The following is a 27,227-nucleotide window of genomic DNA, read 5'->3' as shown; positions in this document are numbered from 1 at the left end:
ATCGGGAAGAAGTTATTCGGGAATGCATTCAATTGTGATTTTTCCATACTGTAGAATTCTTTTCTCAACCACAGCTTGTATTCCTTTGAACACAAGAAGTGTATATCACAGCCAGGCATAATAAAAATGAGTCATACCATATAGTTCATGTTTGTATGAGACATTCCTAATACTTAAACATTAATGAGTGAACGTTCCCCTTTATATATGTGTAAATAAATATATCTGTATACATATGTACCTATTTCTGTATTCATTATATGTATTTATAACATATCTATACATACGTGTTTATAAAAGGAGTCAAACTGTAGCTGTGTATTAGAGTTTTTAATAGCTAGTAACATTAAGCAACATTGGTTAATTTTAAAAGAAATGTGTTGACAGCACATTGGGAGTCCTGCAGAGTTGTTAGGTAGATAAGAGAACCAGACTTGGAGCCATGAAGCTGAAGCAGTACCTCAAACCACAGCATGGAATTGGTCTGCCTAACAACCACTGAACCTACCCTGTTGCCTCTGGTACACCAGGAACCCAGTCTTCTCCCACCACGCCCATCCCCACGAATGCCGACTACTTATGTCTAGCACCTGAGTCCTCTGCAAGTACATCTGACTGCTGGATCCGAAGTCACGTGTTCACTCCTGAGCTGCAGGAGAGGCCAGGAAAGAATTATGATTCCCCACTTCTCTAGTAGAAGGCTGGCTCTGCAGCCAAAAGAATGTGGCTAACTGTTTTAATAATCATACCAGAAAGTTTGAAAGGTAGAGAAGATGAAAATATCATGTTCCATTATTCATATATAAAAGTATTGTAAAATGTAATTTTCTTAGTTTAAAAAAAAAATCAAGGTTTTATGTCAGTACAATTATAGATTTTATACTTTTACATATACATTTTGTTTTCAATATTGTGTGCTTTTGTATTGCGGTTTACATCCCTTATGTGTCCTTTTAAATAGTTGCATAATAATAAAAATGAATGCACTTTGTGATTCTTCTCATGCTGGAGATCACTCACACATTTTCATTATTATGAAAAATAATATGGTGAATATGTGCATGTCTAAAGCTTTTACATCTGGATATTGGATTTAGGGGTTAAGAGCCCAGGGAGAAATCTTTAGGGAAGATGGAGTCTTGGTCTTTTTTGACCAAGATAACATTTGTTCTGGTGCTACTGGCATTGATGGTGACCGCATTAAAATTCTAGTTTAATCAGTAGGAAGATAAATGTTATAATGCTGTCAGGATTTATCTCTCTGTATGGAATTACTTCTGTGGTTTTTCTTTCCCTTACCTTTTCTCATCTTTATGTTCTAAATTTTCTCCAAACATATATGTTACATTTTTTAATAATAAAAGTGATAAAATATTTGTTTCCTCCCTAGTCTTGAGGGCAGTAATAAATTCAATACAATCCCCTCAGTGTTTTTTCTCTGGTACATTCCTTCTTGTGGTGACTATTTTGGAGGTCTTTAAGCAAGTGTATTTTCCATATCACTTGTAGCAGGGCATTGGTGACTCCTGAGAAATGAACCCTCGATGTATCCTGCTTATTTTGGTTGGTTTGGAACGCAGCAAACTTGGGTTTAGATCTCTGACTGTGTGAGAGCAGGTGAGTGATATTAGACTAGTTATTTAACCTCTCTTCTCAGTTTCCTCATCTGCAAACCAGACGAGTGAAAGCACTTACATTTTATGAGCATCAAGTAAGGTCCTCGTCTATGAATTCCTGAGCCTGTTGCTTATACAGAAGAGATGCTCACAGAAGTAAATTATCTTCTGTAATTTTCTTTAAGCAGAGAGGGTAAAAACTGTGTTAAAACTCAGTCTCCTAGCCCCTCCCATTTTGAATGTGGAACATTGCATGGCTTGTTGTTAAGTAAATAAAAGTATTGTAAAGGCTTCCAAGGTGGCTCAGTGGTAAAGAACCACGGGTCATTGCAGGAGCTGCAGAAGACGCTAGTTCTTGGGTCAGGAAGATACCCTAGGAGAGGAAATGGCAACCCACTCCAGTATTTTTGCCTGGGAAGTCCCATAGGCAGAGGAGCATGGCAGGCTGCAGTCTGTGGCAATGCAAAAGAGTCGGACATGACTGGGTGACTAAGCACAATCACACACACAGACACACACACACACACACACACACACACACACACACACACACACCCCTAAAGGAAAACCAATAAAAAAATATTGCACTATATGGCCTTTTGTGACATGCTTTTCCTTAATCATTTCTGTTTTTTCAAGAAAACATGTCCCCTTTCCCTCCCTCTGTCCTCTCCTCCCTCGTTCCTTCTCTCTCTCTCATCATTGTATATCAAATGATAACTTTGCAAACATATTCAATGATAAAGTTATTAATATAACTGCATTATTATATCAGTTCAGTTCAGTTCAGTTGCTCAGTTGTGTCCGACTCTTTGCAACCCCATGAATCACAGCACGCCAGGCCTCCCTGTCCATCACCAACTCCCGGAGTTCACTCAAACTCATGTCCATCGAGTCGGTGATGCCATCCAGCCATCTCATCCTCTGTTGTCCCCTTCTCCTCCTGCCCTCAATCCCTCCCAACATCAGGGTCTTTTCCAATGAGTCTACTCTTCACATGAGGTGGCCAAAGTACTGGAGTTTCATATTTCAGTGCTAAAGGGAGAGGAGACAACACTCATATTCAGGCTTTACAATGCAAGAATTTTCTAGAGTGCTAATTAGATAAAACAGACAATATAAGGCATCTTCAGTTTGGCAGTTGAGATCACTTACTTTGCTAAAACTAAGAGTCCATTTATGGTCACTTAGAGCCACATTTATGTGTTGCAAGCATCATTTGAGACAAAAGATTTTGGAGATGATAGTTTAATGAGTGCAGTTTCTTCCACTTTAGCTTTTTGTTTGTTTATCCTTCTGAGTATTTTACAGAATTTTTTTTTTCTTTAAATGTAGAGGATGAGGAGGCAGATAGCAAAATAAAACTAGAGCTGAAATCTTTAAGACCGAAATTGAAAATCATTAGAATTAATTTTTCTGATAAACACCCAGGGCAGCATTTGTATCTGTGTTTATACGTCTAAAAATTGTTTAAACTTTTTTTCTTTTTTTATGACTTTTTGAAGGAAAATTTCTAAGATACATCAAAATAGGAATAGCATATTCAGCCTCATTCTCCCCTACTATTTATAAATGCTGTAAAAGATACCAGTGTTTGCGTCACTTCTATTTTGACCTTTTAAAAGCATTTAGAAAATAAAAATCTATGTGTCATATAAAAATTATTTAATATACTTTAAAGTTGTTTTATTTATATACACACATATTGTTTTTTGGCTACACCATGCAGCTTGTGGGATCTGAGTCCCCTGGCCAGAGATCAAACCTGGGCCCTCGGCAGTAAAAACATGGCATCCTAACTACTGGACTGCCAGGGAATGCCCAGAAGTTGTTAAAATACATTGAAAAATAATTCCTTTTTAAGTATATCAGAAATGAGTAAACGTAAACTATTTTTCTTGTTATTGTTGTTTAGGAGGGTAAGGAGGATTTGTGCGAAACATTGTACAAACTAACCGCTGATGAACTCTGGCTTTGTTTGCAAGTGCGGTAATGTTCCTTTACTATTTATCAGGTAGAAAAAGACTTTTAAGTGATATTGCCAATGTACTCACAGTGGCCAGTGCGCTCAGAGATGCCTAAGCAAGTTTCCGGTGTGCTTTTTGAATCATTACAAATGTTTATCTCCATTCTGTGTAGTTTTCGGGCATAGTTGATCATTATTGTGTGATATTGATAGTTCTCATTTTACCTTTCCCTCCCCACCCCACCCCGTTACTGTCTAGAGCTCAAATCTCAGATTGTGAATTAAGTTCTTCACAGAGATGATAGCATTTCTTCCTCCTTCCATTTAACTGAAAGTGTCCTTTACATGTTCAGTTCAGTCACTCAGTCATGTCTGACTCTCTGCAACCCCATGGGCTGCAGCACGCCAGGCCTCCCTGTCCATCACCAACTCCCGGAGTTCACTCAAACTCATGTCCATCGAGTCGGTGATGCCATCCAGCCATCTCATACTCTGTTGTTCCCTTCTCCTCCCCCCTATCCCACCCAGTCCAGTCCCCCCCAGCATCAGGGTCTTTTCCAATGAGTCAGCTCTTCGTTAAGACCAGACGTAAAATAACTGTTGACTTTGAAACTCAGATGGACTTCCCAGGTGGCACTAGTGGTAAAGAACCTGCCTGCCAACGCAGGAGACATAGGAAACATGGGTTTGATCCCTGGGTTGGGAAGATCCCCTGGAGGAGAGCATGGCAACCCACTCCAGGATTCTTGCCTGGAGAATCTCATGGACAGAGGAGCCTGGAGGGGTATAGTCTGTAGGATCACAGAGTTGGACACAATTAAAGCAACTTAGTACCCATGCATGCTTGAAACTCAGATACACGAAGAAAGCTCATCAATTGTTTATGACATATCTACACTATTCCTTTGGCTTGACTGGTTTTGCTGCCTTTTTTTAAGGAAATCTACCCTCAGAGGTTTGGGGTGGTGAATCGACACAGCATCTGTTGGCGTAGGGCTTCTCCAGTGTCGGGACTGGGGCCGGGTCATTCCCTGTTGTGAAGGGCTGCCGTGCATGCTGCAGCATGTTTAGCATCATCCTGGTCTCTACCTATAAGATGCCAGTAGCAGCCACCCCCATCCAGCTGTGACAGCTAAGCATGTCTCCAGACATTCCCGAATGTTCCTCGAAAGGAAAAATCACCTCTGGTTGAAAACCACCGTTATAAAGGGTTGGACCATCTAAAAATGTGTACATTTGTGTGTGGGTTTCCCTTTCCTCCGTCCCCACCCTAACCCTCAGTTTGTAAGGTGAGGAGAGGAATGAGGGGGTTGCTTTCACATTGGGATAGGTCCCTCTTTCTCTCTACTACATGTAAGATACAGACTTTGGGGAACTGACTAACCCATTGCCTTTCATTTTTTTTTTCTTCCAAACCAGATAGTACATTGGGTCATGTAATCAAAGAGTAATCTGCACTTCTCTTCCCTAACTTTTTTTTTTCCCGATACTGGTTTATAATTAGGTATATGGCAACTGGCATTTCAGTGATAACAGTGGTTCATTTTCTTTCTTATAAAAGACATCAGTCACTATACTGTACACTGTTTTAACCTTTCCTTTAAAAATCCCATGATACAGATGCTTTTGATTAACAAAAATTCCTTTTGAGTCTGAAAGATTCTGTTTGCCTGCCAACCCCTCCTCCCCCGTTTCCGCACACATCCCCCCACCTCCCACCAGAAAAGGAAGAAGGAAAGGAAGCAGCATCAACCTTTAAATTATTCCAAATACTGAGGCAGCTTTCCCATAAGAAATTTTCCCTTTGACTCTATGTTGTAAAATTCAGTTTTCATTCTGTTCACTTAGGAATCAGGTCGAACATTGGCCTAGCGTCCATGCAGGCTATGTTAAAGAGAGGCTTATTTATAATGAAAGTGTGAAATCAGGTTTTCAAGAGAAAAGCATACTACAAAGCTACAGTTTCACAATCAGTGCTACTATGCTGAAATATAAATTCTGCAGATAACTCATCACATAGTAGTATTTAGTGTAGTGTTGGGAGTCAGCCTCAGATTTCTCATCCCTAAGTGAAGTGAAAGGTGATCAGTTGAGTCCGACTCTTTGTGACCCCGTGGACTATACAGTCCATGGAATTCTCCAGGCCAGAATACTGGAGTGGGTAGCCGTTATCCCTAAAACAGGAATAATAACAGCCCTTATCTCATAGGGTTGTAGTGAAGATTAAATAAGGAAATCTGTTGAAAAATTTTAGGAGAATTACCTGGTATATGAATGCTCCCTGGTATATATGTGGTATACAGATAGGGCTTGGATATATAGGGCTTCTTGGGTGGCTCAGTTGGTAAAGAATCCACCTGCAATATAGGAGACATAGGTTCGATCGTTGGGTTGGAAAGATCCCCTGGAGAAGGAAATGGCAACCCACTCCAGTATTCTTGCCTGGGAAATCCCGTGGACAAAGTCCTTGGGGCCACAAGATTCAGATACAACTTAGTGACCAAACTACCATGTATGGGTGCTCAATAATTACTTCATTTTCACTTTTTAATAGTTTTTCTTTGTTATGAGAAACCCCAGTAATATTCTCATATTCTTTCCTCTTTTCAAAATTCCCATTTCTGTTCTTGAAAGAAGGTATTTTGTCCCTTTCCTCCTTATCCATTTTATCCGTTATTTTGTCACCCAAAGAAATTCACATTGGGCTATCTCGGTTACATTATTGGTTTTGTGGTTCAAGTTTTAGTTGACTGTTTTTTTTTTTTTTTTTCCTATGACACAAATGTAGACCATTGGCCATTTGGTTTGAAAGAGGTAGTCCTAAGTTTGACTGAAAAGGGTATGGTTTGAGTTTTATTCCCTCTGCACAAGTCAAGAGAAGATCCTCTGGAGGAGGAAATGGCAACCCATTGCAGTATTCGTGCCTGGAAAATCCCATGGACAGAGGAGCCCAGCAGACTACAGGCCATGGGGTCACAAAGAGTCAGTCACAACTGAGCACACACACAGGTTAATTTTAAAATATTTCATTTTTGGCTAAAATATATATCAGTGAGAATAGTACACAGGCAGATCCAGCTTACTCTGTTAAAATGTTTCTCTCAGAGGTGCTCAGGATGACAGCACTACAGAGGAATGACTGGTTCACGTTGAATCCATGATCTATTCATTGAATGTAGAGTTAGCTCCCTTAGAAGAAAGCTTCAGGCGAAGATCCAGAATGGCAAGCAAAAAAGCAGACATTTAAGCTTGTGGTATACCAGATTGATCAATAGATTGACCAAGTGCTTGCTTAGTAAATACGCTACCATAGGACTTTTCTTTTTATAGAAAATGAATACAAATGATGTATCAGGTATGTACATTTCTTTGTGCTGTATGAATGCAGATAGATTGATTCAAGCTTAAATAAAAGCAGAGAATAATATAATGAGCCCCTCATATACTCACCACTTAGCTTCAACAGTTTTCAACTAATGAGTCATCTTGTTTTCTGTATATATCTCCTTCTTACCTGCAAATTATATATGTAATTTCATCTTTATATGTTTTCTTGCTAGACCTCTTCTAAAAAAATCATAGCCAAAAGTTTTCATACAATGTTTAGGGGTTTCCACTTTTGCTGAGGCCCCAATTAAGAATGAGTACTTGAGCTAACTCCTTTGGAAGTGGGAGAGAAAAAAAGATTTCACAGAGCCTTCTGAATGATACTTCAGTCAGCAAATGTCCAGTGCTCCCAGATTCTTGTTTTTTCTCTTTTAATCTTACCTTTGGCCTGGAGGATCCCAGGGACGGGGGAGCCTGGTGGGCTGCCGTCTGTGGGGTCGCACAGAGTCAGAAACGACTGAAGCAACTTAGCAGTTAGCAGCTATCAGTGATATTTGAATCAGAAAAAGATAAAAGGATACCTGAAAGAGGCTGGACTGCCCCCTCCTTTTTGCCCTCTCCACCTGAAGAAGGGAATGGCAACCCACTCCAGTATTCTTGCCTGGAGAATCCCATGGACAGAGGAGCCTGGTGGGCTACAGTCCATGGGATCACAAAATTGGACATAACTGAGTGACTCACACTTCACTTCTCCTTCAGGGTGGCTTTTTCTTTCCTTCCTTCTTTCTTTTTTTTTTTGAGCCAGATGAGTTGAATGATCTAACACTGATCTACTTGAATGTGAAAACAAAAAATCCAGGACTAATAATAATGGAGGGCATTATTAATTTATTGATCATTTACTACATTAAGCACTTTTCATACATTTTATCACTTAAACTAATCAACAAAATGATCAACTACTAGGTAGGTAGTATTTGTGAACCCATTTTATAGATAGAAAAACTGAGGTTCACAGCATTTAAGCAACTTGCTTAGGATTTGAGGTTGAATCTCTCTGAGATTTTAGCCAGATATAAGACAAGGCCACTTTCTCCATTGCACTCTGACAGTTGGCCATACATTAGCTTGTGTGTTCCAAGGAGGTGTACATGGGGTATTCTGCAACCATGTACCCATGTATAATTACTTTCATTGTTGATATGAGACCTTTCGTAGCATTGTGTAAGAAAGTTCTTTATTCTGAGATTTTATGGAAGCCAAGAAGCAACTGGAGACAAGAGGTATCAGCTCATATATCTCATATCCAACTGTATACTAATAAGTGAGTCCAGGGCATCATCAACTATAGGTAGCTACTGTTGTAGTAAATTCGCTAAGTCACATCTGGCTCTTTTGCGATCCCATGGACTGTAGCCCGCCAGACTCCTCCATCTGTGGGATTTCCCAGACAAGAATACTAGAGTGGGTTGCCATTTCCTTCTCCAGGGGATCTTCCTGACCCAGGAATTGAACCTATGTCTGTGGCATTGGCAGGCAGATTCTTTACCCGTGAGGCACCTGGGAAGTCTGACATGTAGCTCTTTGTTGTTGTAGGTGTTCAGTTCAGTCGCTCAGTCGTGTCCGACTTTTTGCAGCCCCATGGACTGCAGCATGCCAGGCTTCCCTGTCCATCACTAACTCCCGGAGCTTACTCAAACTCATGTCCATTGAGTCGGTGATGCCATCCAACCATCTCATCCTCTGTCATGCCCTACTCCTCCCACCTTCAATCTTTCCCAGCATCAGGGTCTTTTCAAATGAGTCCATTCTTCACATCAGGTGGCCAAAATATTGGAGTTTCAGCTTCAACATCAGTCCTTCCAATGAATATTCAGGACTGATTTCCTTTAGGATGCACTGGTTGGAACTCCTTGCAGTCCAAGGGGATTCTCAAGAGTCTTCTCCAACACCACAGTTCAAAAGCATCAATTCTTTGGCACTCAGCTTTCTTCATAGTCCAACTCTAGACAGACCTTTGTTGGCAAATTAATGTCTCTGCTTTTTAATGTGCTGTCTAGTTTGGTCATAACTTTTCTTCCAAGGAGCAAGCATCTTTTAATTTCATGGCTGCAGTCACCATCTGCAGTAATTTTGGAGCCCCCCAAAATAAAGTCTGTCACTGTTTCCACTGTTTCCCCTTCTATTTGCCATGAAGTGATGGGACTGGATGCCATGATCTTAGTTTTCTGAATGTTGAGTTTTAAGCCAACTTTTTCACTCTCCTCTTTCACCTTCATCAAGAAGCTCTGTACGTATAGGAGCCTCCTGATTATTCCTCCTGTGTCCACTCTTCCTTTACATTCATGTAACCGCAAGGATGATATTTTACAAATGTTCAAGTCTTGTCACTTCTGTGCCTAAAATCTCCCCAAACCTTCTTATAAGTAGCAGAGAAGAAAAATCAGATTCCTTTCTGAGGCTTACTAAGCTCTACAGTATCTGGCCCCGACCACCTCTCTCAGTTTGTGTGCTGACCTGGTCACTGTTCCAGCCCCTCGGTCTTGGTTATTGATGTTATTCTTCCAAGATGCCACGCTACTTCCGGCTCAGGGTCTAAGTGCCTCTGACTCTCAACATACCTGGTTCCTTCCCATCATTTGAGTTTCAGCTGGAATGTCCCCACTGCAGAGTAGCCTTCTTTTCTCCCAGTGGCTTACTTTATCTGTTCTGCTCTGCACTTGTGTCGCTGTGTGAAGTTCTTCTTTCTTTGTTGACTTGTTGCCATCGTGTTTGTCTCTGCTTCCCCAGCTTCAGTATGGCTTTTGTGGGGTCAGAAGTTCTGCCTTCGTGGCTGCTTTATCCTCTGAGCCTCCGTAAATGCTAGTTGAACGAATGGCTGGATTGTTGGGTGGGGTCGTTACAACGCACCGGCACGTAAAACTCTCGGTCAGAAAGTACTTGTGAGCTGCTGCTATCAATTGTTGGAGTTGTTCATTCAGACTGGAATTCGCTTATCACATAATGTGTACAAGAGGTCTTAGGAATTGCCCAAGACAGTGCATTTCCTCAAAAACTGGGAGGACCTCCTTGGTCTCATGATCCAGGCCCTGAAGTCCGTGTTATTATGAGGCGGCTGCTTTTTGCCAGCTTTCAGCTCGTGTGGACTTGACCTTCAAACCGGCAGCGTTCAGCTCGCATTTCTGGCTGACCTTTTGCTTAGGCCTAGGGCAATGTTTTCATCTCTGTCAAACTTAACCACTGCCAGTTTCTTAAAGAGTGTCTGTCCTTCTGAAAAAGAGTTTTGCCGCTTGTGCCGTAATGATCTCTAATACCCGATAAACTGCAAACAATAGGGGCATTTGGGGGGAGAAATGCTGAAACAAAAAGGCGTCTGCGATTTGGAGGCAGTGCTAAACTGGGGCATAAAAAAAAGTTATAACACGTGGAAGGCAGCACTCACAACTCCCATTGGGGTGGGGGCAGCTGGACAGTCCTTACAATGAGCTCTTATTATAAGAACACCACGCAGTCACGTAATTGCAGCCCTTTAGAAAACCGTAAAAATGTGTCAGACATTGTACAAACTGAAACAGTCTGGGCTTGATTGTTAGACCAAAAATTTCAAAAGTAGCAGGGTCTTCTTAATCTAATCTAGTATTTAAAGAAAAAAAAATTGAAATGAGGCAGATTTCATCATTACATAATGCCTTCATGAGTTTATTTCTGGTTTTCAAAATTTTTAGTGGTGAAATTCTGCCTGAATATATTTTTATTTGTCCACATCCACAAACTTTAATTTTTGTGGAATTTATAGATTTTTTTTCTTAATTACAAAATTAGCCTCGTATACATTATTGTTGTTGTTCAGTTGCAAAGTCGTGTCTGACTCTTTGTGACATAATAGAAAATATTTAAAAGAACCAATAAGATAACAGTCATCTATACTTTAATCATCCTGAGATAGTCATGATGAAGATTTTTGCTGAATGATTTGTAACTGGTTTGTGTGTGTGTGTGCATATGTAATGAAAGCATTTTTAATTCAGTTTAGGGTCACAGAGTAGGTAGTGATTCTAACTTGTTTTGTGTTCCTGCTGCTGCTGCTGCTGCTAAGTCGCTTCAGTCGTGTCCGACTGTGTGCGGCCCCATAGACGGCAGCCCACCAGGCTCCCCCGTCCCTGGGATTCTCCAGGCAAGAACACTGGAGTGGGTTGCCATTTCCTTCTCCAATGCATGAAAGTGAAAAGTGAAAGTGAAGTCGCCCAGTCGTGCCCGACTCCCAGCGAGCCCATGGACTGCAGCCCACCAGGCTCCTCTGTCCATGGGATTTTCCAGGCAAGAGTACTGGAGTGGGGTGCCATTGCCTTCTCCTTTGTGTTCCTACTTATATGATAAACTTTTCCTCTCATTAAATAGTTTTATAGACACATTTCACTGTCTATATTGTGTCCATCTATTTGAGGGCAATTCCCTCCCCTCACCCTAAGGACATTTAGAATGTCTGGAGACATTTTTGAATGTTACAACCAGTGTTGAGGAAATCGTTCCATTGGCATACACTGGGCAGAGGCCAAGGATGTTGCTAAATACCCTGTAATACACATACAACCCCGCAACAAAGAAGTACTTGGCCATAGGGTCAATAGTGCTGAGGTTGAGGAACCTTGAACTCATATAGCTTCCTCATGATTACTTGAATGCATTGCTTTGTATTGATATTAATTTCCCATATTTTGTTATTTGAGAGTAGTGGTTGGCACACTTTCTTTAAAGGGCCAGGTAGTAAATACTGTATGCTTTGGAGGATGTGAGGTCTATTACCCAACTGCAGTCTAGTATTGTAATAGTTTGAAAACAGTTGTACACTATATGTAAATTAATAAGTGTGGCTATGTCCCACTAAAACTTTATTTCCAAAAATAAGCAGTGGGTCCTAAGGTCTTCTTTTTTAGGTAATGCTCTGCTGGACCTCTGTGTTCTTAAATCTTTGCCCTTATATCTGATGATTACCTTAGAAAAGTTGTGTAAAGTGTGAATTGCTAGATGAGCATGTACTTTTAAAAACTTAGTATCAATTCATTTTCTCACCTGTATCATATGAGATTGTTTATTTAGTGTATTCTAGTCCCACTTATGCTACCATCATTTCATCGGATTTGGAACTACCTCCTGGAATATGGAATGTGAAAGGCTAAGGCAGTTTACCAATTTAAATGCCTTCAGGAGCCAAGCAAATTAATGAGTAGATCAGGGCCGTTTTAAGTATCAGAATAAGGAGTGATAACCAGAGATCAAATTGCCAACATATGTTGGACTATAGAAAAAGCAATGGAATTCCAGAAAAACATCTACTTGTGCTTCACTGAATACCTGAAAGCCTTTGACTGTGTGGATCACAGCAAACTGTGGAAAATTCTTAAAGATATGGGAATACCAGACCGCCTTACCTGCTTCCTGAGAAACCTGTATGCAGGTCAAGAAGCAACAGTTAGAGCTGGACATAGAGCAACAGACTGGTTCCAAATTGGGAAAGGAGTATGTCAAGATTTTATATTGTCACCCTGCTTATATGCAGAACACATCATGTGAAATGCTGGGCTGGATGAATCACAAACTGGAATCAAGATTGCTGGGAGAAATATCAGCAACCTCAGATATGCAGATGATAGTGCTCTAATGGCAGAAAGCGAGGAGAAACTAAAGAGCCTCTTGATGAAAATGAAAGAGGAGAGTGAAAAATCTGGCTTAAAGCTCAACATTCAAAAAATGAAGATCATGGCATCTTGTCCATTACTTCACAAAAAATAGATGAGAAGAAAGGAGAAGCAGTGACAGATTTTATTTTCTTGGACTCCAAAATCACTGCAGATGGTGACTGCAACCACAGAATTAAAAGATGCTTGCTCCTTGGAAAAAAGCTATTACAAACCTAGATAGCATATTAAAAAGCAGAGACATCACTTTGCTGACAAATGTCCATATAGGCAAGCCTGTGGTTTTTCCAGTGGTCATGTATGGGATGTGAGAGTTGGACCATAACAAAGGCTGAGTGCTGAAGAATTGATGCTTTCGAACTATGGTGCTGGAGAAGACTCTTGAGAGTCTCTTAGACAGCAGGGAGATTAAACTAGTCAATCCTAAAGGAAATCAACCCTGAATGTTCACTGGAAGGACTGATGCTGAAGCTGAAGCTCCAGTACTTTGTCCACCTGATGCGAAGAGCTGACTCATTAGAAAAGACCCTGATGCTGGGAATAGGATTGAAGGCAGGAGAAGGGGGCAACAGAGAATGAGATAGTTGGATGGCATTGTCGACTTAATGGACATGCGTTTGAACAAGCTCCGGGAGATAGTGAAGGACAGGGAAGCCTGGTGTGCTGCAGTCCGTGAGGTCACATAGAGGTGGACGCAACTTAGTGACTGAACAAGAATGTGGCAAAATGAAGAGCGAGAGTCACATCAAAGGAAGGCAGCTGCTTCTCAGCTCCGCCCCCTACTGGCCCACTGGGTGGTTGTTCATTGTTGCTAGGTCTTTGTATTGAGAGAAACCAGACATCCAAATTTTAGTATGAGAACTCCTAATTTTTAATTGAACACTCTGTAGGCCATTAAGCCATACCTGTGGACTGTGCCTATGGGCCACCAGCTTGAGGACTTCTGCTTTAATTGTGACTTATCAAGAGGTCTACAGTGTAGTGAAAGTCACTCAGTCATGTCCAACTCTTTCCGACCCCATGGACTATACCGTGCATGGAATTCTCCAGGCCAGAATACTGCAATGGGTAACCTTTCCCTTCTTCAAGGGATCTTCCCAACCCAGGGATTGAACCCAGGTCTCCCACATTGCAGACAGATTGTTTACCAGATGAGCCACAAGGGACACCCAAGAATACTGGAGTGGGTAACCTGTCCCTACTCCAGTGGCTCTTCCTGACCCAGGAATCGAACTGGGGTCTCCTGCATTGCAGGTGGATTCTTTACCAACTGAGCTATGAGGGAAGCTAGAGATAGAGACAAATGTCCAGGCTCTTAGCCATGTGTGTTAGATCCTCAGGGCCCTAAGCATCATGAATAAGAGCTATAAGAGTTGGCAGTCTTTGGGTCTGCCCTCACAGAAAAGGAAGTTTTGTAACTCAGATTGGGAGGTGCACTGTGAATCATCTGCCTGGCTTGGAGACATTTCCTCCAGGGTTTTCTGAATTAGTCAAGAAGAAAGTCAGTCTGCCACTTCTCCATTCCTTCAGGACATTTCCAGAATCTGTCAGGACCCTAACCTCTAACCTGTCCAAGGCCCTAAACAGTCTGATACCCTTTGTCCTTAGTTTTCTAGTCTCTCCCCTCATCCATGCATTTCAGCCCCACTGCCTCCACTCAGTCATCAATTCTCTACATATTTGCTGAGCTCCTACTATGTGCCAGGCCATGTTCTGGACACAGAGAACAGAATAGGGGTGGGTGGGGGTCACTGGTGGGGAGGGGATTGGGGTTTCTAAGTGCTTAGGATGGTTATGGGAGATAAGATCAGAGAGAAATGACCTCGGGATGGAAGGGGAGGTGGGCACAGTGGGCTGGAGTCTTCAAACTTTGTTGTGGATAAGAATCTACCTGGAGAGCTTGTTAAAACATTAATTGTGATCTTCACTCAGAAATACTGATGCATCAGTTCTGGTGTGGAGCCCAAGAATGAGCATATCTAACAAGCCCATGGACAGCTCTGGTTTAGGGACTTGTAGGCCAATGGCACCCCACTCCAGTACTCTTGCCTGGAAAATCCCATGGATGGCGGAGCCTGGAAGGCTGCTGTCCATGGGGTCGCTGAGGGTCGGACACGACTGAGCAACTTCACTTTCACTTTTCACTTTCATGCACTGGAGAAGTAAAAGGCAACCCACTCCAGTGTTCTTGCCTGGAGAATCCCAGGGTCGGGGGAGCCTGGTGGGCTGCCGTCTATGGGGTCGCACAGAGTCGGACATGATTGAAGTGACTTAGGGTTAGGATTAGGGTTAGCAGCAGGCAGGCCATTGTAAGGAGTTTTATTTTCCTCAGAGATAAATAGGGAGCCATTGGAGAGGGGTTCTTTGTGCACAGGAGTGGTATGATCTGACATGTTTTACAAGGATCACACAGTATATTGAACATAGGCTGCAAGAGAGCACATAGTAGGTGGAAGAGTCAAGAGGCTTTTCAGTCACCCAAATGTGAAATGATGATGGCCTTGTTAAAGTGATGAGAGCTTGTTAAAACATCAATTTTAGGGTGTTTTACCTTGTTAAAGGTGAAAGAGGAGAGTGAAAAGTTGGCTTAAAACTCAACATTCAGAAAATGAAGATCATGGCATCCGGTCCCATCACTTCATGGGAAATAGATGGGGAAACAGTGGAAACAGTGTCAGACTTGATTTTTGGGGGCTCCAAAATCACTGCAGATGGTGACTGCAGCCATGAAATTAAAAGACGCTTACTCCTTGGAAGAAAACTTATGACCAACCTAGATAGCATATTGAAAAGCAGAGACATTACTTTGCCAACAAAGGTCTATCTGGTCAAGGCTATGGTTTTTCCTGTGGTCATGTATGGATGTGAGAGTTGGACTGTGAAGAAGGCTGAACGCCGAAGAATTGATGCTTTTGAACTGTGGTGTTGGAGAAGACTCTTGAGAGTCCCTTGGACTGCAAGGAGATCCAACCAGTCCATTCTAAAGGAGATCAGCCCTGGGATTTCTTTGGAAGGAATGATGCTAAAGCTGAAACTCCAGTACTTTGGCCACCTCATGCGAAGAGTTGACTCACTGGGAAAGACTCTGATGCTGGGAGGGATTGGGGGCAGGAGGAGAAGGGGATGACAGAGGATGAAATGGCTGGATGGCATCACTGACTCGATGGACCTGAATCTGAGTGAACTCCGGGAGTTGGTGATGGACAGGGAGGCCTGGCGTGCAGCGATTCATGGGGTCACAGAGAGTCGGACACGACTGAGCGACTGAACTGAACTGAACTGACTTTGTTAAAGTGGTAACAGTAGAGATGATGAAAATTAGTTACATTTGGGATATATCCTAAAAAGAAAACCAGTGCCTCTTGATGGATTGGATGTAGGGTGTGAAGGAAAGAAATGAATTGAAGATGATGAAGTTGACCACAGTTTTGGAAATGAGCAACTGGGTTGAACCAGATGAAGGTTATTTAATTTAATTTAATTTCATACATTTCAACGTAATGGAAGAATGCGATTGCCATCTACTAAGATGGAGAAGAGTGTGGCAGGAGGGGAGGATGTCTTCAGTCCTCCCAATGGAGTAGGCTGGTGGAGGTGACTGTGGAGTTCAGGACATCTGAACCAGGTGTTTAAATCCAGGAGCCTGGATCTTCATCAGGGCTGTGCTTGCAGAGAGAGGAAGTCAAGCTCTGAACCCTAGGGTGCTCTGACATTTAAGAAGGAGAGAAGAGGAGAAAACTAGCAAAGGCCACTGGGAAGAAATGATGAAAGAGGCAGGGCAGGAGAAAACCCAGGCAAGTGTCAAACCCTGTCAAGAAGCAGCCAAGGAGAGTGTGTGTGAAGAGCCTCCTTACTCTTCCCTGAACAGGAGAGGCTTGTTCACACCCAGGACTTTTGTACTTTGCTGGATTGCTCTTTCCACCCATCTCCTAGCTCATTCTCTTTCCCCAACTATAGACCTATACTTACATGTCACCTTCTGGGTGAGGCTTGCCCCTGAACAGCCTGTGTCTAACGAAGACAGTTGCCTGGTATCTGGCTGGTAGATAGTATTTGGTGAGTGAATGGTGAAGATATAACTCTTTTGATGGGAGCAGAAGTTGAGGTAAAAATGTGTTAAAGCCTTGCACTCAGAGGGTGGTGTGATTTATTGACCAGCAGGGTAGACTTCCCCTGGGAGCTTATTAGAAATGCAGGATCCTGGGCCCTACCCCAGACCTACAGAATCACACAGCATTTAACAAGATCCTAAATGATTTATTTAGACATGAAGACTTGCACTCAACCCTATTTTTGTGTTTGGAAGAGGACAATTGGGTATACTCTGAATAGCAGCAATTCAATATAAGAGGTTAAACCTATGAAAATCTGAAGAGTCTATAGTTCCTTCTGTATGTAATCAGTTGTCATCATATGATTTTAAAAAATTGTGAGAAGAAGCTTTCAAGAATACTTTATAAGCTATCCAAGTGATTTCTGAGCTTTATTTTAAATTGACCTGAGCTAGGAGTGAATATTGGAGAAGGCAATGGCACCCCACTCCAGTACTCTTGCCTGGAAAATCCCATGGACGGAGGAGCCTGGTAGGCTGCAGTCCACGGGGTCGCTGGTCCGACTCCACTTTCACTTTTTACTTTGCTGCATTGGAGAAGAAAATGGCAACCCGCTCCAGTGTTCTTGCCTGGAGAATCCCAGGGACGGGGGAGCCTGGTGGGCTGCCGTCTCTGGGGTCGCACAGAGTCAGACATAACTGAAGCGACTTAGCAGCAGCAGCAGCAGCAGGAGTGAATATAAAATGCACAGCATCAGGTACATGATATACAGTTTTGATTGAATTAATGCTAATTCTGTTTTCTGTGTTTTAAAAAAAAAAAATCCTGCTATATTTAATATGATATAACTGTGCATCGTGATTTATATGGTCCTCAGAATGTAAATACATGGTTTTTCTTTAAAGTGAGTAATGGATTAAGTTTATTGGGTCTTGCTGCTTCTCTTATAGAAATTTGATTCTGTAAGTGGTGTTTTTAACCTGGGATTATTCATACTCTGCAGGCAGATGGCTGCCACCCTTTAATCTCTCATATTTCTATTTGGCTGAGATAAACACTTGATGTTCTTTTAATACTCAGACCTTGGGTTTATTTTAGTCTGAGAGAGAAAAAATAATATATATACTATGAGTTTTCTTACAGTAATACTTCCTTTTTATTTTTTTTTTTTAAGACTGCTGAATATTGTTTTTCCTAAATACCAAGCATGCCCACTTTGCAGTTTAGAGTAAGTCCTTTATTTTATAGGTCATTGGTTTAGGATAAGAAGCTTGCTAGGAACTTTTAATAGGGCAGTCCACTTTATTCTATTACAACATCACAGTTTTAGAAAAATAGATTTGCTCGCCGTTCCTCATGTGCACATTTACTACACATCCGTCTGAATTCAGAGAGCCTGGTGAGCTGCCGTCTGTGGCGTCGCACAGAGTTGGACACAACTGAAGCGACTTAGCAGCAGCAGCAACAGAGTAGTAAGACAGGAAGTGGTGTTAAACTGTGCAGATCAAAAACAATACAATATAAATTCATGCATATTTTTGCATGCATAAGATATGGGAGTACACTTCTGGATGTAGGTTTATCTTTGTCTCTTTACTCAGTTCAAATCCTTGATGGAAATTGATCAGCAGTGAAGGGGTTCCATCATTTGTTACTGGACACAGGAGGCAGGGCCCTGAGTTTGTTTTCTAACCCTGGTGAGCCTTTTCACTTTTCCTTTTAGAGTTTGTTTTTGTTTTACAGCCTTTAAAATAGGGATAATTAAGCATATCCTCTGTTCGTTTGTCCAGTTATTTGGAAAAACAATTATAAAATTATTTATACATATTGTATTTCTCTTTTGAAAAAAAAATCACCTCATTCTTCAAATCTTGCTGAAGCTTCAACATAGTAGGAAAACTGAATTCTAGATTGGTAAAACTTTACAGAGCAAGGATTGACATTTTCTCTAAAAACCCAGATAGTAGATATTTTAGGCTAGGAGCCACGTGGGCTCCGCTGCTATAGTGTGGGAGCAGCCATGGACAACATGTCAACGAATGGACGGGGCTGTGTGCCAAGCAAACTTTATTTATGGACATTGAAATTTGGATTTCATAAAATTCTCATGTATCATGAAATATCATTCTTCTTTTCATGATTTTCAGCCAGTTAAAACTGTAAAAATCTATTCTTAGTGTTTAGGCCATGCAAAAGCAGAGAGCAGGCCTAATTGGGCTGGTGGGCAGATCTCTGTGATAGGGAAGAAGACTTGGCTATATCAACTGTAGTCACTTATTTAAGTACTGATCTTTTTTTTTTTTTTGCATATGATTTTTAAAAAATTGAAGCATAGTTGATTTACAGTGCTGTATTAGTTTCAGCTGTACAAGAAAGAAAAATCTGAAAAAGAATATATGTGTATGCTGCTGCTGTTAAGTCACTTCAGTCGTGTCCGACTCTGTGTGACCCCATAGACAGCAGCCCACCAGGCTCCTCTGTCCATGGGATTTTCCAGGCAAAGAGTACTGGAGTGGGGTGCCATTGCCTTCTCCAATATATGTGTATATTCTCTTTTAAATTCTGTTCCATTATAGGTTATTACAAGATATTGAATATAGTTCCCTGTGCTATCCAATCAGACTTTGTTGTTTATCTGTTTCATGTATAGTTGTGTGTTTCTGTTAATCCCAAACTCTTGATTTATGCCCCCCAACCCTTGCTTTTCTTTTTGGAAAACCATAAGTTTGTTTCCCATGTCTCAGAATCTGTTTTCTGTCTTTAAATATGCTCATTTGTATCTTTTTTTTTTTAGATTCCTTATATAAGTGATAATAGCTTCCCAGGTGGTGCTAGTGGTAAAGAGCCCACCTGCCAATGCAAGAAATGTAAGAGACGTGGGTTCAGTCCCTGGTTTGGGAAGATCCCCTGGAGGAGGAAGTGGCAACCTACTCCAGTGTTCTTGCCTGGAGAATCCTGTGGACAGAGGAGCCTAGCAGGCTATAGTCCATGGGGTCACACAGAGTCAGGCATGACTGAAGTGGCTTAGCACGTGTAACTGATACTATATGGTGTTTGTCTTTCTCAACTTACTTAGTATGATAAACTCTAGGTCCATCCATATTGCTGGCTGTGGCATTATATTATTCTTTGTAATGCCTGAGTGGCTCAGTGATCAGTGCAAAGAAATAGAGGAAAAAATAGAATGGGAAAGACTAGAGATCTCTTCAAGAAAATTAGAGAATCTAAGGGAACATTTCATGCAAAGATGGGCTCAATAAAGGATAGAAATGGTATGGACCTAACAGAAGCAGAAGGTATTAAGAAGAGGTGGCAAGAATACACAGAGGAACTGTACAAAAAGACCTTCATGACCCAGATAATCGTGATGGTGTGATCACTCACCTAGAGCTAAACATCCTGGAATGTGAAGTTAAGTGGGCCTTAGAAGCATCACTATGAACAAAGCTAGTGGAGGTGATGGAATTCCAGTTGAGCTATTTCAAATCCTAAAAGATGATGCTGTGAGAGTGCTGCACTCAGTATGCCAGCAAATTTGGAGAACTCAGCAGTGGCCACAGGACTGGAAAAGGTCAGTTTTCATTCCAATCACAAAGAAGGGCAATGCCAAGGAATGTTCAAACTATCGCACAATTGCACTCATCTCACATGCTAGTAAAGTAATGCTCAAAATTCTCCAAGCCAGGCCTCAGCAATACATGAACCATGAACTTCCAGATGTTCAAGCTGGTTTTAGAAAAGGCAGAAGAACCAGAGATCAAATTGCCAACATCCGCTGGATCATTGAAAAAGCAAGAGAGTTCCAGAAAAACATCTATTTCTGCTTTATTGACTATGCCAAAACCTTTGACTGTGTGGGATCACAATAAACTGTGGAAAATTCTTCAAGAGATGGGAATACCAAACCACCTGACCTGCCTCTTGAGAAATTTGTATGCAGGTCAGGAAGCAACAGTTAGAACTGGACATGGAACAACAAACTGGTTCCAAATAGGAAAAGGAGTACGTCAAGGCTGTATATTGTCACCCTGCTTATTTACTTATTTAGCTTATATGTAGAGTACATCATGAAAAATGTTGGGCTGGATGAAGCACAAGCTTCAAGATTGCTGGGAGAAATATCAATAACCTCAGATATGCAGATGACACCACCCTTATGGCAGAAATTGAAGAAGAACTAAAGAGCTTCTTGATGAAAGTGAAAGAGGAGAGTGAAAAAGTTGGCTTAAAATTCAACATTCAAAAAACTAAGATCATGGCATCCGGTCCCATCACTTCATGGCAAATAGATGGGGAAACAGTGGAAACAGTGGCAGACTTTATTTTGTGGGGCTCCAAACCACTGTAGATGGTGACTGCAACCATGAAATTAAAAGATGATTACTGCTTGGAAGGAAAGTTATGACCAACCTAGACAGCATATTGAAAAGCAGAGACATTACTTTGCCAACAAAGGTCCCATCTAGTCAAGGCTGTGGTTTTTCCAGTAGTCATGTATGGATGTGAGAGTTGGACTATAAGGAAAGCTGAGTGCCGAAGAATTGATGCTTTTGAACTGTGGTGTTGGAGAAGACTCTTGAGAGTCCGTTGGACTGCAAGGAGATCCAACCAGTCCATTCTAAAGGAGATCAGTCCTGGGTGTTCATTGGAAGGACTGATATTGAAGCTGAAACTCCAATACTTTGGCCACCTGATGCAAAGAACAGACTCATTTGAAAAGATCCTGATGCAGGGATTGAAGGCAGGAGGAGAAAGGGATGACAGAGGATGAGATGGTTGGATGGCATCACCAAGTCAATGGACATGAGTTTGGGTAAACTCCAGGAGTTGGAGATGGACAGGGAGGCCCGGAGTGCTGCAATTCATGGGGTCACAAAGAGTCAGACATGACTGAACAACTGAACTGAACTGAACTGAATGCCTGAGTAATAGTCCATTGTGTATATATACACCATCTTTATCTCTTCATCTGTTGATGGACATTTAGGTTGCTTCCATGTCTTGACTATTGTAAATAGTGCTACTATGAACCTTGGGGTGCATGTATCTTTTAAAATTAGAGTTTCCATTTTTCCTGGATATATGCCCAGGAGTAATTTTGCTGGATCTTATTACCACTCTGTTGTTAGGGTTTTTGTTGTTGTTGGAGAAACCTCCATGCTGTTGTTTGTAGTGTGTATACCAATTTACATTTCCACCAACAGTGTAGGAGAGTTCCTTTTCTCCATATCCTCTTCTAAATTTGCATTTGTCTGCATATGGTTTTGGGTTTTCTCTCTTAGGTCAGGATTTGTATCCTTGTTGTCTTTCTTTTTTATTAAGGAGAAGGTTGTCCAGGTTGCAGTGAAAACATTGCTGAATGAGAACTTGCGTTCTGGGCTGTTGTTTTCATTCATGTTAATATTATAATTGTGGGACTGAAAAGAATCTTGTCACCTCTCATACATGACCTAGGGCAAGACTTCGGGTGAGTCATTTCAGAATGCTAGCTGTTTCAGAATGTGCTCTGTTTCATCATGTTCTAAGGGATGATGATTACATTAGTGACCATCTCTGTACATTGTCCTTTAAAAATAGTATGAAGAGCATAGTGGTTTGGGGGGTGCTGTGCTGTGTGTGCTTAGTCACTCAGTCGTATCCAACTCTTCGCGACTCCATAGACTGTAGCCTGCCAGGCTCCTCTGTTCATGGGAATTCTCAGGGCAAGAATACTAGAGTGGGTTGCCATGCCCTCCTCCAGGGCATCTTCCCAATCCAGGCATATAACCCAGGTCTCCCTCATTGCAGATGGCTTCTTTACTGTCTGAGCCACCAGGGAAGCCCAAGAATACTGGAATGGGTAGCCTATCACTTCTTCAGGGGATCTTCCCAACCTAGGAATGGAACCGGGGTTTCCTGCGTTGCAGGCAGATTCTTTACCAGCTGAGCTACCAAGGAAGCCCTTGGGGGTGGTAGTGGATAGCATCTAATTGAATCCATTTTAATATTTCTTTTACTTACTGAACAAAAGAACACACTCTCTCTCTAAACACAAAGTGAGAAATCTGAAAGCTTTGATGACTTGTTCAAAAAGTAAAGTCCATTATAAAGTAAAAGAATTATGGGAATATTCACTCAATTTTATTTTTATTCTGATCTACAAATAGTAGAGGTAATCGAAGTGCAGTGGATATCAATCAGATGGGGATTTTTCTTTGCTCCGGTGAATTCTTTTGTCAGCCAATTTGATGGTATCTGCAGGCACCATCTTACACTGATGTGCTCCAGGGTCTCTTTAGAATGAAACCGATGGGAAACAGCCTGTCAGTGTCACCTGGGAAGTGGGGAAACTAAACTGTGACAGCTAGAAAGTGATTCATTCCCATTTGTTTGCTATCAGTTCAGGATCTGAATGAAGGAAGGAAAAAGGGAAAAAGACAGTAGTAATAACAGGAAAGAAAAGTTTCAAAGTCATTGGATTTTTGCCCTTGACCCAGATAGCTAACATACTTACTTCTGTGAAATATAAGTTATGTCAATAAAATATGGTGTTTTGATAGAGTGAGAAGTATTCCAGCTTTATTTTGTGTCTGCACCTCAACTGCTCAACAATACCCAATTTTTGGCATCTGAATTCCATAATACAGTTGGTTTGAAGGACAAAAACCTACAAAAATTACCAGGAAATCATACCGATGTTTAATGCCACATGTGTTTTCATTGGCAGTTTTAAAATGAATGAGAGGGAAATCACTAACTAAAAATCTATGGTTTAGGACAGTTGAAGACAGAATGTTACATTTATATGGCTTTTACTATAGAGAAAGGAGAGACTTCCCTGATGGTCCAGTGGTTAAGACTCTACGCTTCTAGTAGGGGGCGAGGGTTTGATCCCTGGGCAGGGAACTAAGATCCCACATGCTGTGCAGTGTGGCCAAATAAAGCAGTCAAAAGACTATAGTATAGAGCCTCATAATAATGTTGTGGAAGTTGAAACTCCAATACTTTGGGTATCTGGTGTGAATAGCCGACTCATTGGAAAAGACCCTGATGCTGGGAAAGATGGAAGGCAAAAGGAGAAGAGGGCGGTAGAGGATAAGATGGTTGGATATCATCACCAATTCAATGGACGTGAACTTGGGAAAACTATGAGAGATAGTGAGGGACAGGGAGGCCTGGTGTGCTGCAGTCGTTGGGGTCACAAAGAGTTGGACGTGACTTAGCGATTGAACAACAACAAAAGCAATGCTATGAGAAATTAGGGTTATTAGTGTTTTGAGTGTGAGGCAAGCAAAACGCACAGTGACTTTGTTGTACACCACCAACACAGTGGGCAACAGCATGACCAGGATGGGCTGGATACAATGCTACAGGTAGATCAGAGCTTCTCAAAGTGTCATCCCAGAACCCTGGGGGTCTCCAGGACTCCTGCCATTCCACCAGGTCAAACATACTTTTATAATAATAACAAACTGTTATTTTCCTTTTTATAAATGTTCATCTCTCAAAGAGAGTACAGTGCCATTTTATATTAGAGACTTGAGCATCCTTGGATTTTGCCATCTGCAGAGGTCCTAAAACCCATCCCTGTGGATTCCAAGGATAACTCTATACAGAAGAGTTTTACAGAGGCTACATAATGTGTTACAATGTCTTTGTTCTCATGCCCAGCAGACTATATGCTAGTGAGTTGTCTTGGGTTTTAAAATTTTCTCAGTTTTAATTCTTAAGATGATAAATACAGATAAAACCCACATAAACACAAGAAATTTAAGAGTTTAAAAGGGTCCTAAGGCAAAAAAGAAAATTTGAAAACGGTTGTTTGAGATGGATTGCTAAGCCTAGTAGAATTGTGGTTTCATTTAATGCCAAAAACACCTCTAGCAGGCAGGTTCTGTTATCACCCTCATTGAGCATATGAAGTGACTAAGGCCTGGAAAGGTTCATATCGTGCCGAAGGTCACATAAGTAGTAAGTTGCGAGATCTGAATGTGATCGCAGGTTTATACTACTTAATTCTTCTGCTGACTGTGCCACCAGGCACGATGCGCCTCTCAGAGAAGCACCAGGAATGGAATGGCCTATATTTGACAGTAATGTTTCAGAAGAAGAACTAATTTCTAAGAACCTCGGTGCTCCTGCTGGGCCCCAGAATATAGAAAGAAAGATTCTCCTTCTGGACGGTGTAGAGCAGAGACCACGTTTCTGTTGAGTCCAACCAACAAGTGTGTTTGATTTGTCTTGTACAGTATGAAAAATCAAACAATTAGGTGTCATTTTCGTAATCTGGGAGTTTTCATTGAAAAAACAAGTTCAGGTTGCAGGCTAAACTGAAAAAAAAAAAAAAAAAACCCAACTCGACTGGAATGGTATTGCCACAGGGCTGCAGTCAATTACAGATTATGTCAGCTGTTTTTTTGTCTTTTTTTTTTTTTTACATGAAGCACGTGCACTCTAGTTTGCCACAGACCTCACCACCCCATAGATCATGACCTCCTTTATGTTACCTATTTTAGGTGTTGGATTGGTGATGTCTGGGGATGTTCTGTCTTCTCCATAATGTTTATAGCCAGTCCGTTCTTAACTTACTTAAAAATATATTGACAGTAAAAGGGAAACAATGCATCCCACTCTGAGCATCCCAATCTGGTTGTAGTAAAGACCTCACTGACAGTGCTGAACAGACAACAAGTTGCTTTTTTCCTTACTAAAGCCTGAAATTCTGATTCATTTAAAGAATAAGGATCTGCCAGTGAATTAACATTTATTTTTAAATGTGCAGCCCTTTCTTTTTTAAGTGTAATAGTGAAATAAGCACATTACACCCATTGCCCTCATTTGATGTTTATTTTAGTAATGTCTATTGTCCTCATCATTATCATGTCTGGACCCTTTATGAAACTTAAAATGTTTCTGTGCATGTTAGATCAGTCATTTGAAAGAATTTGAGATTGTCAACTAAAGGACTTCATTAGCCTGGGCATTTGGACAAAATTATTAAATTTCAAATTCTTGTACTTAAAATATCTCACCATTTCAGCAGTGCCTATCAGCCATTATCATAATTTTAAATATATATCTGTTTGTGTTTTCCTTCCTTTGCTTCACCCCAGACTCTCCGTGTCATAAAGCTGACAATTGTATCTACTTGCTCACAATGTGCATTCTTTGCCTGGAACGGCATTTAGCACATAATACCATTAAATAATGGAATGAATAAATGAGCAAATATACAAATACACCAGTTGTGTATATGATAAATGTATTCTTCTCTAGCACCAAGAATTACATTAAAAGATTTTCAGTGAAAATTGTTATGCTTCCTAATTTGAGGACTAAATTGGGGAGATGTGTATTTCTTATTTTCCACGTAAATATGTATTTGAAAGTGCCTCTGTGGATATATGTATTTTTCCTTTTCTATTTCGAATAGCTCCCCCTTTTCCTGATGCAAGGTCAGGAGGAAATTTATTTATCTGTCCAGCTAAGAATAAGATGCACCTTGAGACCTGGATGCAAGATGAGACTGCTGAACTCGAAAGTTCATCAGGGACTCCCACATGCTAAAGGACACTCTTTCTGTGTTTGGAAGGGGCCGAGTTACTCATCCATTAGAAAAGTCTCATGTGTAGCTTTTAGGCAGTGTTCTCCAAAGAGGGCATCTAGCTCTTAACCTATTGCTGAAAGAGAAATAGCATTGTCTATTAATACTACTGGAACTAAAGATGAATAGTGAATTGGCCTTGATCTGACAGCGAGTTTGACTTTGATAGCTCATCCCTTAAAAAAGGTTCTTTTATATTTATGAAAAAAAGGCAGGACGTCAAGCTGGGTGGGATGGGGGGCGGTTGATATCAATATTTAAGAGCAAACTTGTAGGGCTTCCAAAAAAAAAAAAAAGCCCTTTGTGTGAACTTTTTTTTTTTACATGCATAACTAATTAGCTTAGGTTATTATAAGCAGGGCTGCTGTGATGAAGTTTCCGGTGGTGTCTCGGGACACCTTGTTTATAGTGCTTTCTCTATGCCAGTCTACGAATTGGAGTTACAGAAAGTAGAGGGAACGAATAGTCTACTGTTTCTTGTTGGATTGGGGCCACCTAAAACGTGGTTATGCTGGAAATGCTAGAATATAATCACTATCAGGTGAGCTTTATTCTTCTATTCAGTCTCTGAAATGTAATTCATAAATTGAGTGTTTCACCTTTTCGTGTTATTGTAGTAGACACACAGTTTTCAGTTGGTACGTGTCTTCCTATTTAATGTTGTTTATTATTTGATGCCATAAGCAGTAATCCAATGTAGTTTTGAACAGAGTAAATATTAGTAGGATTTTTTTCCCTCTTGTGCATGGCTGTATTCTCCCCATGACTCCTATTCTTAGCTCATAAGAATAAATTGTGTTTCTCAAGGAAAAAGTGACTGTATTGAGTATCATTGATTTTGTTTAAAAGCTTCGTATTCTCTATTAATGTCTTATGAGAAACAAGGTGAAAATATACTGGTGGCTTAATATACATGCCTTTAAAAACATATCCAAAAAGAGAAAACAAACAAACACATCTGTGGAAGTGTTTTTTGTGTTTGAAAGA

General features: G+C 41.0%; 1 protein-coding gene across 7 annotated transcripts in view; it reads left to right on the top strand.

Moving 5' to 3' along the window:
* Positions 1-27,227, top strand: part of MITF (melanocyte inducing transcription factor) — a 228,601-nt gene that overhangs the window by 165,886 nt on the left and 35,488 nt on the right. The window lies entirely within an intron of this gene.

Source organism: Bos mutus, chromosome 22, assembly GCF_027580195.1.
Source record: "Bos mutus isolate GX-2022 chromosome 22, NWIPB_WYAK_1.1, whole genome shotgun sequence".
Taxonomy (NCBI): Eukaryota; Metazoa; Chordata; class Mammalia; order Artiodactyla; family Bovidae; genus Bos; species Bos mutus.
Note: the sequence above shows the minus strand (reverse complement) of the source record. Positions and strands in the feature narration are given on the sequence as shown.